Source organism: Macaca mulatta, chromosome 3 (assembly GCF_049350105.2).
Source record: "Macaca mulatta isolate MMU2019108-1 chromosome 3, T2T-MMU8v2.0, whole genome shotgun sequence".
NCBI classification, from domain to species: domain Eukaryota; kingdom Metazoa; phylum Chordata; class Mammalia; order Primates; family Cercopithecidae; genus Macaca; species Macaca mulatta.
In genome coordinates this window covers 161,286,705-161,300,856 of record NC_133408.1, presented here as the reverse complement: position 1 = coordinate 161,300,856, position 14,152 = coordinate 161,286,705, and the positions used below count along the sequence as shown (strand labels likewise).

Here is a 14,152-nt window from a genome sequence, read left to right as displayed (position 1 = left end):
TGGGAAAATTCATTTTTGTTTTCTACACAACCAGAATATCAATAAAACACTTTGAAAGGTAATCTGTTTGTAAACTGAGGAACTTCTGTGCTTATACTTCCACATGGAGGCATGAAGACCGGGTCATAACAGCAAAAAAAACAAACAAACAAACAAACAAACAAAAACACTCAAGGCTGATAATTAGACCCATTTAGCAAGGAGGCCTTCTTTTTCTTGAAAATAAATATTATATTGAATTCAATTTAGGTATAGTTAATGCTGGCCAGTTTGTGGAGATCGTGGAAAAAGCAAAAAAAAAAAAAAGTTAGCACAGTCTTCGAGGGACAATTCTAAAGGGCTTCAAGCGACAATTCTAAAGAGCTTCAAGACGGTGACTTCAAGTAGGTTTTTTCCCTCATCTATCACTGACACAAAAATATGTGAAACAGATGGTGCTTCTTGGCTATATATAGTTTTTGTTGAAACTTGTTAAAGACAGTTTGGATCATGATTAAGAAATCTTACCACCTCTTAACTGAAACATACCTCAGGGTTTTTCTTAGAAGGTGTTAGAAAGGCAGCTGATGATTATAGTCAATGTTTCCTTCTTCTACAAATAAAAAAAATCTAAAACCACCAATGGTCTTCTGGATGCAAGCAAATAAATACAGAAAATCAAAGACAACTGGGAGATTTTCATAACTAGTCTAGTTTTTTAATTGAATCAACAAGCGTACTTTGGGTTATTGACATATATATACATTATATGAACTCTTACTTTGACTTAACGTTTTTCTTGAATGAGTTGTTGCAGTCATTAGACTGTTTGCTGACTATTTCCTGTTTTGCCCTCTTGGGTGCCGGGGAGATTGACACGTCTTTGCTCCCTTGTGTTTGGACAGGGCTGTGTGACTCATTTGAGCCAGAGAGTTGTGAACAGATGTGTGGTGTGGCTTCCCTGGGCCTGTACACGTAAGTACCAATGCCAGACTGCAAAATATTTTTTGTTCCTTTGTCACGTTAACCAGAAACAAGTAAGATAGTGGCTACTCTTGCAGCTGAGTTCCTTGACTGACCACAAGAAGCAAAGTTTCATTACCAAACTGTCGTGGACATGCATCAGGAGTGAGAAACAAAGCTGTATTGTTTTAAGCTTCTGAAAGTTTTTAGTTTGTTTATTACTGTAGTGTAATCTAGCCTAGCCTGACTGATACAGATCATGCTGAAGTCACTGGCAATAAAACAACAGCCAATGACTTGCCAATGGAAAGGCAGAGAAAAGGAAGGTCTATTCCCAGAGACAGCATTGCTTTTTCCACATGAACAGGACAAAAAAGCAAACAAACAACAACAACAACAACAAAAAAAAACAAGTATTCCCAGTCATATATCTGCAATGCTACAGCTTTCCTGTAAGAATGACTCTCTTAATTATGTTCTCGTGATTGCCAAAACCTAGAAGCCACTGGAACAAATTTGAGTAAAAAGGATTATGGGATCATTAGTATCTTATAAGTGAAGAAAATCTTAGGAGGTGGATTAAAAAAACAACATTAGGAGAAAAACATGTAAGAAAATTAGACAACCAGTTCAGGAAGTTGACTGGGATTTCTACAAGAAAGAAAAATGAAGGAGATAAATTAGGAATTAAATACAGTTTTCTAGAAATGAAATTTTAAAAATTTCAGATTGAAAAAAAATCCACTGAATTCTCTGCATAAATATTGAAACCTAGAAAGACACACCATGCTGAAATATCGGAATACTGGGGACCATGAGAAGATTCTAAAATGTCTAGGAGAAAGAGGGGTAGGAAGAAAGAAAGTGAGAGAGAGGAAAAAGAAAGAAAGGAATGAGGAAGGAGAAGCAGGAAGGGAGAAGGAGAGAGGGAGGGAGGAAGGATGGAAGGAAAAAGGGAAGGAAGGAAGGAAGGAAGGAAGGAAGGAAGGAAGGAAGGAAGGAAGGAAGGAAGGAAGGAAGGAAGGGAGGGAGGGAGGGAGGGATGGAGGGAGGGAGGGAGGGAGGGAGGGAGGGAGATTTCTGACAAAGCACCAATAATCATAATGCATTCTGTATTAAGATGGCATTAGGTATTGTATAAAATAGAATCAAACTATAACATTGCTCAAACATATTAGTTTATTTCTTGTTCAGGCAAAAATCCAAAGTTTCTGGTTAATAGGCAGTTTTTATTTAGTACATCAGGGACTAAGGAACTTTCTCATATTGGGAGTTTCTTTTTTTTTTATTAAAAACTATCTTTATCTTTTTTTATTTTTTTTATTATTATACTTTAATTTCTAGGGTGCATGTGCATAATGTGCAGGTTTGTTACATATGTATACTTGTGCCATGTTGGTGTGCTGCACCCATCAACTCGTCAGCACCCATCAACTCATCATTTACATCAGGTATAACTCCCAATGCAAACCCTACCCCCTACCCCCTCCCCATAATAGGCCCTGGTGTGTGATGTTCCCCTTCCCGAGTGATCTCATTGTTCAGTTCCCACCTATGAGTGAGAACATGCAGTGTGTGGTTTTCTGTTCTTGCGATAGTTTGCTGAGAATGATGGTTTCCAGCTGCATCCATGTCCCTACAAAGGACACAAACTCATCCTTTTTTATGGCTGCATAGTGTTCCATGGTGTATAAGTGCCACATTTTCTTAATCCAGTCTGTCACTGATGGAGTTTCTATTCTCTAGAATGTCATTATCACCTGCATTCAGCTGGCAAAATGGTGGGTGGAAATATGCAGGAAAAATATTATTTTCTTAAAACCTTTGATCAGGAAGAAAACATATCACTTGTACTAACACTGCATTAATACCAGAACAATCATAACTACAAGCAAGGCTGAAAAAACGCAGCATTGTTGTGTGACATAGAATAAGAGGGATAGGATTTTTAGTGACTAGCTAGCAGTGTAGAAGGAGCAGTGTAGAAGCAGTGTAGAAGGTCCAGTGAGTTCACTAGCAGTAAAGAGGGCTGGTTCCCTTTAGGATCTAAGAAAATAAAATGATGCTTCTGTGCAGGTGTGCAACTGTGCAATAAAAAAGAGCATCAGATAATAAAAGTTTGCAATGCTTGCTTGGAACTGAATCATTTCGATATGACTAATTAGGAAATATGGCTTCATGTGTATTACTGTACTGGCACCTGCTCAGTGATATAAATTTGATGGATCTCTTTAGGGATATGTTGGCAATACTCCCTTGCATGGAAAATGCTTAAGGAAGCTTCAGCTGGAAAGAAGACCCTCATGGGGATCCTGTGACACAGGAGATTCTGGTTACCATCTTTGCATCTTTTTCTATCAAACAAACCACACTCTACAGCACTATCTGGAGTAGTGCTTTTGTCCTGCAACAAGAGTGGAGAATTGTCTTCAAATTTTCACCTGGAATGTATTTCTATCCCTACAATTTAGTACCCTGCCAAATTATCAATTACACGTGAGAATAGAATAAAGACATTTCCACATATGCGGTTTCAAAATGTTTTCTACCCATTGGTCCTTTCTTAGAGATATATTAGAGGATGTTTTCTACCAAATTGAGGGAGTAAGCCAAGAAAGAGGAAGACACAGGACACAGAAAATGGCTGATCCTTTCCAAGAGATAAAGAGAATTCCCAGGACATCTGCTATTAGAAAGCCTCTGAAAGAAACATCTCTCAAGAAATGAAATCAGTATATTCCTGGATTTGTTTACATGGTTGAGATAAGATTTACACATCTAGAGGAGGAAAATTAGTGACAAGTAAGTGGAAGTTCATAGAAAAAAATGGCACAAAATAAATCTCTAGTACAGACAATTGCTATTCTTCCCCCTTTCTTCTCTTCTCCCCACACATTCCTCCTTTTATCCTCTTTCCATTGCTCCATCCTCCTCCTCTCTTTCTTACCTCCTTCATTTTCTGCTGTATTCTTCAAATAATTTGAGATGCTTTATATGACGTACATGCAAACACTAAAGGATAAAACAAAAACTGAGAAAGTTGGAGCAAAGGGGACCAATGAGTGCAAAAAACAGTTAAATAAAACTAATTATTACCTCAACCATGCAGAGGTAGAAAGTAGGAATTGAGAAGGCTTGCAAATAAGTCTCGCCAGAAAGTTTCAATGTTTATACCAGTTGTTTATTGAGGGTGTCCATTTCATTTTCTGTGAAGGTCACCTCATGATCAGAAAGAATGAGCCCAGGTATGAGACTGGAGTTGGTCTTATTGCAGGTGAATGAGGAGCCTGTGGCCATCAGGCAAGGGAGTTTCTCACTGGATGAAGTGAGGTCCTCTCCTCTACACAACGCCAAGTTCTCTGTAAGTATCAAGAACCTTAGCAGCAGCTGAGAAAAAGGTCAATAAATATGTTTTAATCAATAAAGTCTGTATTATATATGAAAATATAAATATACATATGTTTTATTATTTTATACTTTGTCTAATTGGTGACATTTTGGGAGGTATTTGTATTTCTCCATTTCAAATGTTTGTCAGTGATTTTGCTTACGATATATTCCTACAGGATGTATTTGGATTGTTTGTGATATATATGAAATACATACATAAGAACATCAAGTTCAATGATATAATCATATAAAATAAGATAAGAAAAATGTGGCGCTCATTCTTAGCTCACAGAGTCTCATGGCTCGTTTGTCCTTTTTTTTAATTAAAGGCAACACAGTCTAGTGAAATGTGCATAAACGTTATAACCAACATCCTTGAATGAAAGTCTTTGCTCTAAAAATTAATAAATATATTATTACTTTTAATTTTTTAAGGAAGGAGCTTATGTTGTTTGAGCCTCAATTTCCTTCCTATAGAAGTAGGAATGGTGACAGCAATCCCTAGGAGTTTCTGTGATGATAAAGAGAACACTGACCTCTAGGTGGGCACTGAAAGAATGTTAGTTATTATATCTATGTAAATGCTAAACACTCTCCACCCTCCGTCTTCTATCTTTCCCATGCATATTTAATAAGAATACTTCTTTTGTACCTGAAATGTACATTTTCAAATGTCCATATTCATTTATATATGAGCATGTATGTTGTAGGGAAGACCTTACTATTTTAACTAAGTGACCTGTGATAAGTTAGCGGTGAAACTACTAACTAACCCCTCCAATATGTTTAACTCTTCTGTGGCTATACTGCCACCCTTGAAGTTAGTTAAGTACATCATGTGCCTATGTTCTCCCAACTGCAATGTGAGAAATGATACGGGCCACTTTCAACCAGAAAATATGCCCATCGTGCTACTCTTAGCTCTTTCTCTTTTCAAGATAACTGCAGTGGTAACTATCAGGCTGTGATGGATAATACTGATTGTCAACTTGATTGGACTGAAGGATGCAAAATATTGATCCTGAGTGTGTCTGTGAAGGTGTTGCCAAAGGAGATTAACATTTGAGTCAGTGGGCTGGGGAAGGCGGACCTACCCCTAATCTGGCAGACACCATCTAATCAGCAGCAAATATAAAGCAGGCAGAAAAACGTGAAAAGAAGAGACTGGCCTAGCCTCCCAGTCTACATCTTTCTCCCATGCTGGATGCTTCCTGCCCTCGAACATCAGACTCCAGGTTCTTCAATTTTGGTGACTAGGACTGGCCCTCCTTGCTTCTCAGCTTGCAGACAGTCTATTGTAGGACCTTGTGATCATGCAAGTTAATACTTAATAACTCCCCTTTATATATATGTAGATATATCCTATCAGTCCTGTCCCTCTAGAGAACCTGACTAATACACAGGCTGATAATAAAATCGATATTTTTAGGATGACATAGTCATTGTCAGTCTAGATCTTCAGTGATTGTGTGGAGAAATTACACCCTACTGAGCTAAATATCTCCCGGGTCTGCTAAGTAAGAAATGAATGGTATTTATCCATTGATGTTTTGTGGTCACCAAATGGGCTAACCATCCAATCTCAGTATTTGTATCTGAAAAACAAGAGAGTTGGATCAGATTACTACTAAGATCAATTTTGGTAATAACATATCTATGATCCTTAACTCTAGGTCAGTAAAAGATTTCCACAAATATTAATTTTTTTCCAACTTACAGAGAGCTGCACATTAAAAAGAATACTTAAAATACAGGTATTTGGAAAAGCTAGAGAAATATGTATAATTGAGAAAAGAACTGGTGAATCCAAGAGACTAAGGGGAAAAGAATCCAGGGGAATCAAGGAGAGAGAGAGACTACACAGAGTGTATAGAATAACCAGATTTCTGCTTGACCCCAAATCAGGGAGCTGTGCAGCTTCAAAGCCAACAGAGGAGCCTTGTGCCCACAAAGAACGAGAGCGTGTAGCATGATCGCTTGACTGAGGATAGAAACAGGGCTAAATTGAGAAAGAAATAAGACTTGGGCAAAGTCAAACAAGAAAAACCCATGTTCAAGACTGGAAATTGGAAACCCAGTTAGAACCACTGGAACCTAACGCTACCCAGAGTCAAACCAGGGGGATCCAGCAGCCCACTGTTATTTTGCCTTTTTTGACCTCAAATGTGCATTCTTTTTGCCTTTTCTGGTTTTATTACATTCTCCTAAAAGTGCAGCAACAAATTTTGCAAATAAAATAGAAACCAAATTCCACAGGAGTATAAACAGTGGTTTTAGAGTGGAATGGAGTAATAGTTTCAGTTTGTTTGCCAAAGCATTTGCTTCATGTCAAACTGCTGAGAAGTGGTAAAAGTTAGGATACTAACCAAGTGCAGACAATGAGTAGCAATGACAGAAGCCATCTAAACCTGAAGGCAGAGCATCATCCAAAGAACCAGACCAAAGAACCAAGGTCTGGAACCAACCATTTGAGATGCAGTAATAAAGCAGACTCTTTATTTTGGTGCGACTACATGCCAGACATTGTCTTAAGGACTTTATAATTACTATTTCATATATTCCTCCAAAATAATTTTCTTTCCATTTTACAGATTTGAAAACTGAAGTGCAAAACAGCTAGAGCAGTAAGTAGAGAACAACTTCTAACAGAGACCATCTTACTACTTACTATCAATATCTTACATACTATCAATATCTACTTGGATTAGCTACATCCAATTGCTAAGTGAATTAAACAGGTGCTGAAGAATAAGAATCAAACATCGTTATTAGAATCACACCAGGTTCAAAGACTGAGTCTGAAACTAAACTTTTAAATGTGAGTTTCTTCCTCTATCCCAGTCTGACTGGTTGACAATAGTCCCTAGACTAATTGCCTTTCTGGCCTCCTCTCCTTCCAGAGAGCTTGTCCTTTTTACATGTCCCTTCCTACCACCCACCTAGCACAAGACCTAACCCGAAACAAATAATCCATTGGCCACTTAATAATCAATTGGATTTTCTCTATCAAATATTTGAACTAAGAGTTAGAAACTGACATTAGCTGGGAATAGGTAATTGGGCTGAAAAACCATGTGGCACCTGTGCAGCCATAATGCCTACAAAGAAGATGAGCAATTCAAAGACATTCTTTCCTGTGATAAATAAAAGGATGGGATAAAGGAGAATGAGAAGAATGGAGAAGGGAAAGGGGAAAGAGGGTTCAATAGCCTGTAAGTGTCAGAATGTACCCTCGGGTCTTGACTTTCCAGGTCCCATGTTTGGTGTCTTAAACATCAGGCTCTGCCTTTTGCTTTCCTATATTCTGGGATTCCCCAGTTCAGAAAGTGATTGTAAAAGAAATGGAAGTACATGCTAAGTTCACATATTGAAATACTCAATAGTATAAAGATGGTAATTCATTCCAAATTGATCTATAGATTTAATATAATCCCAATCAGAAGTACAGTAGTATTTGGTTTCTAGTTGTTTATGGAACTAGGCAAGCTGGCTCTAAAATTAATATGAAAATTCAAAGGCATGGAATAGCTAAGAAAAAAGTTGGAGGACTTATACTAACAGGCAATAATTAATATAAAGCTACAGGCCAGGTGCGGTGGCTCACGCCTACAATCCCAGAATTTTGAGAGGCTTAGGTGAGAAGACTGCTTGAGCCCAGGAGTTCGAGACCAGCCTGGGAAACATGGCAAAATCCCCATCTCTACAATAAATACAAAAATTAGCCTTGTGTGGTGGCGTGTGGGAGGCTAAGGCTAGAGGATTACCTGAGCCCAGGAGGTTGAGGCTGCGGTGAGCTATGATCATGGTACCGCACTCCAGCCCAGGCAACAGAGCAAGACTCTGTCTTAAATAAATAAATAAATAAGCTACAGCAATTACATAAGTAGTATTGGCATCAGGAAGAAATAATAGGTCAAAGGAATGAAATATAGACTTTAGAAATGTACTGGCACAATAATAAACATTAATTTATCATAAAGATCACAATACAGAGTAGAGCAAAAAAAAAAAGTCTTTTAAATAAATGTTTCTAGGTTAATTGCCCAATAGTATGCATATGGGGAAAAAAGAATTTTGACTCTACCTCATACCATTTACAAAAATCAATTCCAGGTGGATTGGGAATGTGAAAGATAAAACAAAAATTACCTAAGATATTCATAGGAGAATATCCTCATATCTTTAGGATACACAAAGATATCTTAAGTCACTAAAAACAAAGAATAAAAGATAAAAAAATAAACAAATGTTATTGATAAATTGGACTGAAGGCAAATTGGGTTATCCAGAATAAATAAAGAACTCCTGCAATCAATAAGAAATCAGTAAGAGAGAAGATGCGGTGGCTCACGCCTGTAATCCCAGCACTTTGGGAGGCTGAGGCAGACAGATCACTTGAGGTCAGGAATTTGAGACCAACCTGGCCAACATGGTGAACCCTATCTCTACTAAAAATACGAAAATTAGCCAGGCATGGTGATTCATGCCTGTAATCCCAGCTACTTGAGTGGCTGAGGCAGGAGAATCACTTGAATCCAGGAGGCGGAGGTTGCAGCAAGCCAAGGTCATGCCACTGCACTCCAGCCTGGACAACAAAGTGAGACTCCATCTCAAGAAAAAACAAAAAATGAAAAAATTAATAAGTTAAAAGAAATCAATAAGAAAAAAAACGGCAGCTTAATAGAAAGTGAAAAAACTTCAACAAATTCTTTACAAAAGATTAGCCAAATGTCCAATAAACATAAAAACATGCTAAACATCATTAGCTATTTGGGTAAAAATAAATTAAAACCACAATGAAATACTACTAAACAACCATCAGAATGGCTAAAATTAAAACACACACACAGAAACTGACAATTCTGAGTGTTGGTTAGGCTGAGGAACAACTGTGATTCTCATTTATTGCAGGAGGAAGAAAACATTTGTTAAGCCATTTAGTATTTTGAAGAGTCTACAAACATTTGTACATGTGCTCGATATAGCAATTATATATATATACGTGTGTGTGTATACACACACACACACACACACACACATAGATATAGATATAGATGTAGATAGCCCCAACAAAAATGCACCAAAGGATGTGTCCAAGAATAGTTATAGTAGCATTATGTAATAGCCAAAGATTGGACTCAGTCCAAATGAGGGAATCATGTGCCTTACTGTAGTCTCTCCTCTGCAGGAGAAGATCCTAGAAAAGCCAAAATCATGACAATTGCAATGATAAAGTGGCATAAAGTGACAAAGTGACACTTTATGGAGCAAAGTCTAGGTATGCTGATTTCCTGAAACACTTACAGAATGTACACTCAATCCTACCTTCTAATCACAGGATGGTCCCAGGCAGCTGGTTTGAAATGTGTCATGCATTCAGAGGTTTTGTGCAAAGATAGATTGGGAAGTAAAGGTAGTCTGCTCCACCACATGAAGTCCCTGAACCTGGGGCCAATATGAAAGCAAACTGGATGAGGGTGTGGATTCTGCTAAGCCACAATTTCAGCAATACGTCCAGTATTGCTTTTAAAGAATGAAACGCTTCCAAATGAGATTTAGCAGCAGCTCACTAAAGTTTTATGGAAGTTGTATTGCCAGGAAAAAAAAAAAAAATTGCAGCTTGCAAACGGGGAACTGTGCCTGACTCAAATCAGCTCAACAGGGTATCTGGCCATTCATGACTGATAAAAAAATATAGTGCTCTAGAGGGTACCCAGCTCCATGAGGGTATTCTCCCTGATATCTGTCTCAGGGTGACCCTAAAAAAATAGGGAAAATGGTTGAAATTTTCCTGATAGGCAATACCCAAGGAACTTCATTTACTTCAAGAGAGTGAGATGGCATGCTGATGCCCATGGCACTCACTGAGCTAACTCATCATGTAACTTACAGCTCCTGGCCTCTTAGTGCCGATTGAAAAGGCCATTGTGAAATTGAACTTCTTCCCTGAAGGCTGTTAAAATCTCCTTAATATAGGAGGTCTCTTCTCCAACTCCCACTTCCTTTTTATACTATTGATTATTGGATGTTGTCTTATTTGGGGACCAGTTGTTTGCAAGGAGTCTTGATTTATTCAAAATATGAGAAAAATATGAGAATTTCTCAGAAGGAAACTTAAGGGCAGGACACACCAGATTTCATGAGTGGAACTAGGAAAAAAAAGTTGAAATTGACTTGATTCTGTTCTTTTTAAGTGTACATGATGTGTTTTTACTGCCCTTTTCTCTCTCTTCTCTCTCTCTCTCTCTCCTCTCTCTCTCTCTCTCCTCTTCTCTCTCTCTCTCTCTCTCTCTCTCAGCTACAAAATATAGGTTGCTTCTCTTAAAGTTTTGAGAAAATCACATAAAACTTGAAGGGAAAGTTGTTTCTGTTAGGCAAAATGCCTCTATTCCTGTTTCCAGTGTGTTAGTAGTGGTTAAATTTAGAATTTACTCCAGTAAATCTCAGACTTTTGCACAGATCAGAATCATCTGAGAGGCTTGTTGTTAAAACACAGACTGCTGAGCACCATCCCAGAATTCCTGATTCTGTAGTTCGGAGGAGGGGCCTGAGAATCTGCATTTTTCATGAGTTCCCTGGTGATGCTGATGATGCTGCTCAGGGTCCCACTGTGAGAGCCACTCATTTATTGCACAGTCTGCATACTGGTGAAGACTGGAGAGGAGGAGAGGACAAGCAGAGGAATAGATATCACCTGGTGATAGAAGGCCCTGATACACGGGAACTGGCTGTGATTGTCCTCTTCCTACCAAGTTTAGGGTGAGCATTTTTGCAGTTGTATGTGTGACAGGCCATAACTGGAGGTATGTGCATGAAGGAAAAGATGTTTGTGTGTTTGGAAGACTAAAGAGTTCATTAGACAGGTCTCATTGCTTGTCCTCTCTCCCACTTCTTCTAGAAAATCTATGCCACTCAATCCTAGAACAGGCAGTAGTTCATAGTTCTGTTGTCCCAGTTGGCCTGTGTCCGTTTGCATTTACATCTGTTCCTGGTGTAATTAATAGTGCTCCCTTTACTCTCAAAAGTGTGGTCATTCAGTACATAGCAGATGACATCCACTTCTTTTTCCCCTCACCTCCCTCCCTCAAAGCTTACTTGACTGGGAAAACTACTTCACCCAAGGCTAACCAAGCCATTGGCTGGTGAGCAATGAATCAGATGCTAACTCTTGAAAATTTATGCTAAAAGACTGTAAGAGATGACGTCAGAGGGTAGCTTAGGGTCCTAAAAAGTCATGTGGAGTCAGGGCTGGGGAGGCTCTTGGGAGACATAGTTAGCCATATTCAGGATGACTAAACAGAGAAAGTCAGCCAGGGAGCAGTGGAGGAGTAAGCCTGAAGAGGAAATGAAGCAGCTGCACAGACAGAAACCATGAGATGAAGAAGCTGACTAAGATACAGCAGTTCCTGAAAGACAGGGTTCCTGACTTTTCTGTTCCCAGAGTCTCCAAGAAGCCCGGCTGTAAATATTTTCCCAGGGTTCTCTAAGGTTTCTTAAACAGCCATCCTTTATGGGAGCTAGCTTGAAAGGGTTTCTTTCCTGTACAAGCAAAAAAGCATTAAGTAGAGTGCTACTGACATTACACAGTCAATGTGCCCCAAGCAGCCTCTTCAGCTCTGGCTCTGCACATCTTCTTTGCTTTCTGAGCTGCAGAGACACTTTAGTCTGACATCATTGCCCAGTAACTTCCCTGTTCGATTCTTTTCCAGTGCTGCTGGGCGAAAGTGGAACAGAACAAACATCAGCAGAGGTAACTATATGGGTAAGTGGAGCAGAGACACACAATTATAGAATTCACAGTAAAATTTGAGATCACAGAGACTCGTTCCTTTCTTTTACATATAAGAAGGCCTAAGGGAAGTAACTTTTCCAAGATCATAAACAAGACAATCTACCCCAAAGATTATTCTTCACTCCCCACTTTTGCCCTGCCAGATTTGCTTTTGTGCAAAATGTATTTGATGGGGGAAAAAGTTCAATCCACAATTTAAGTTAAGGATGGAAATGAAAAGGGCCTAGAAATGGCAGCACTAAGTTTTATTGACTTGGAAAGCTGTAATCCAATAGATGGGAAAAGCACAAAAATACAATCCTATTCCATCATATAAGACCTAAGCACCTATATGTACTCAACAGAGAAGTATAACCTGAAAGTATCCAATATTTGGTTCAAAACAATTCACTCTAACTCCTGCAAAAGCATGTCAGGATTGAGATTGATCTCACTGGTTTCCTTCTTTCTACTGTAGCTGAGGACCCACATAGAAACCACATGAAAAATATTAACAGCATTTTTCATGTGTCCTTCCACTAAAGTATAACCTGGCCAAATGTGCTTCGAAAGCATTTTAGGAAATTTTAGTATTTATTAACTTATACTATTGGACATATTGTCAAATTATACAAAAGAACTATCCCAAATATTATGATAGTTTATGATTACAAATATTAGAGGAATCTTAAAAAGTAACATTGCCTTTTCCAATACCATCTTTCTCACTAAGATGGTACCACAGCTGTGAAGTGAATACCTTCCTTAGGAGAAATCCTGTGTTTAGCAAATATAGTTGTCTGAAATCAGGAAGAAAGTAACAAACATCAGCCTTCATCTGAACTGTAAGTCTAACACAGCAAACCAGCTCTCGATACCACTGGCCCACTTGTCTCCTAATCTTCAAAAGGAAGTACTATGTTACCCCTCAGCAGGCGACCCCAGTACAAGTTACTCTTAGGGAAGATCTCCAAAAAGCATACTTTCAAATTCCTTGCTCACTACCTCAACCTCTCTCTCTCAGTGTTTACTCATGCTTTTATTATCAACTATCTGAGGAAAAATCTCAAAAAACAAAAAACATGTCTTTGCCCAGTTCAGGATGAGAATGAGAACTTCTGCTTGTCTCCCATATCCTGTCCTTCCACTCTCTTCTCTTCATCTTTACATTTCCCATCTCACATCTCCCTTCACTGACTCTTTCCCATGCCCTATAAATATATTCAACCCTCTCTCCTTCTAAAAACCAAAAACTTTATAAAATCATATTTACCCTCAAGTGAATTTCCCATTTCCTTTTTTCTTAACCACTAAACTTCTCACCTCCAACTTGTCACTTCAATTACAGCAATTCTGTATTAGTTGCTTCTCATATTGCTGTAAAGAAATACCTGAGACTGGTAGTTTATAAAGAAAAGAGGTTTAATGGGCTCGTGGTTCTGCAGGCTGTACAAGAAGCATGATGCTAGCGTTTGCTCAGTTTCTGGGGAGGCCTCAGAAAACTTACAATCTTGGTGGAAGGTGTAGGGGGAGCAGGCACATTACAATGGCCAGAACAGGAGCAAGAAAACAAGAGAGTGAGGGGGAAGGTTCCACTTTTAAATGACCAGATCTCATGAGAATTCACTCACTATCAGTGACAGTACGAACGGGGATGGAACTAAACCATTCATGGGAAATTCACGCCCATGATCCAATCACCTCCCACGAGGTCCCACCTCCAACATTGGGGATTACACTTCCATATGAGATTTGGGCAGGGCCACACCTACAAACTATATCAAATTCTTTTCCCACCTTATTGAAAGGAAGTTTCTCATCATCTATTATCAAAGTCAACCATCTCTTCTCATTCTTCATTTCATTCTTCCTCTTGGCAAGAAGCAGTTCTATTGAATACCACATACTTATTTCAATTCTCACCTTCAGCTTTAATTCGCTTCTGTGATTCCCTTCCTACCTTTCTGAGTAATATTTCCCACAACGCTTGGGAGTTCCTCTTCTTTTCCACACCCAGTGAGAGGAAGTTTTCCACCAGCTTCCTCTCCC

At 38.7% G+C, this 14,152-nt stretch overlaps 1 long non-coding RNA gene across 3 annotated transcripts in view; it reads left to right on the top strand.

Annotated features, from left to right (window-relative positions):
- The first annotated feature begins 3,582 nt into the window (after positions 1-3,582).
- The window catches only part of LOC144339916 (uncharacterized), a 44,744-nt gene continuing 34,174 nt past the window's right edge, over positions 3,583-14,152 (top strand). Inside the window, exons 1-3 of one of the 3 annotated variants that reach the window (XR_013415504.1) lie at positions 3,583-4,303; positions 6,924-6,956; positions 12,042-12,094. This is a non-coding gene — a long non-coding RNA (uncharacterized LOC144339916). The remainder of the gene's footprint in view (positions 4,304-6,923; positions 6,957-12,041; positions 12,095-14,152) is intronic. The other 2 variants (XR_013415503.1, XR_013415505.1) reach the window with 2 other exon arrangements.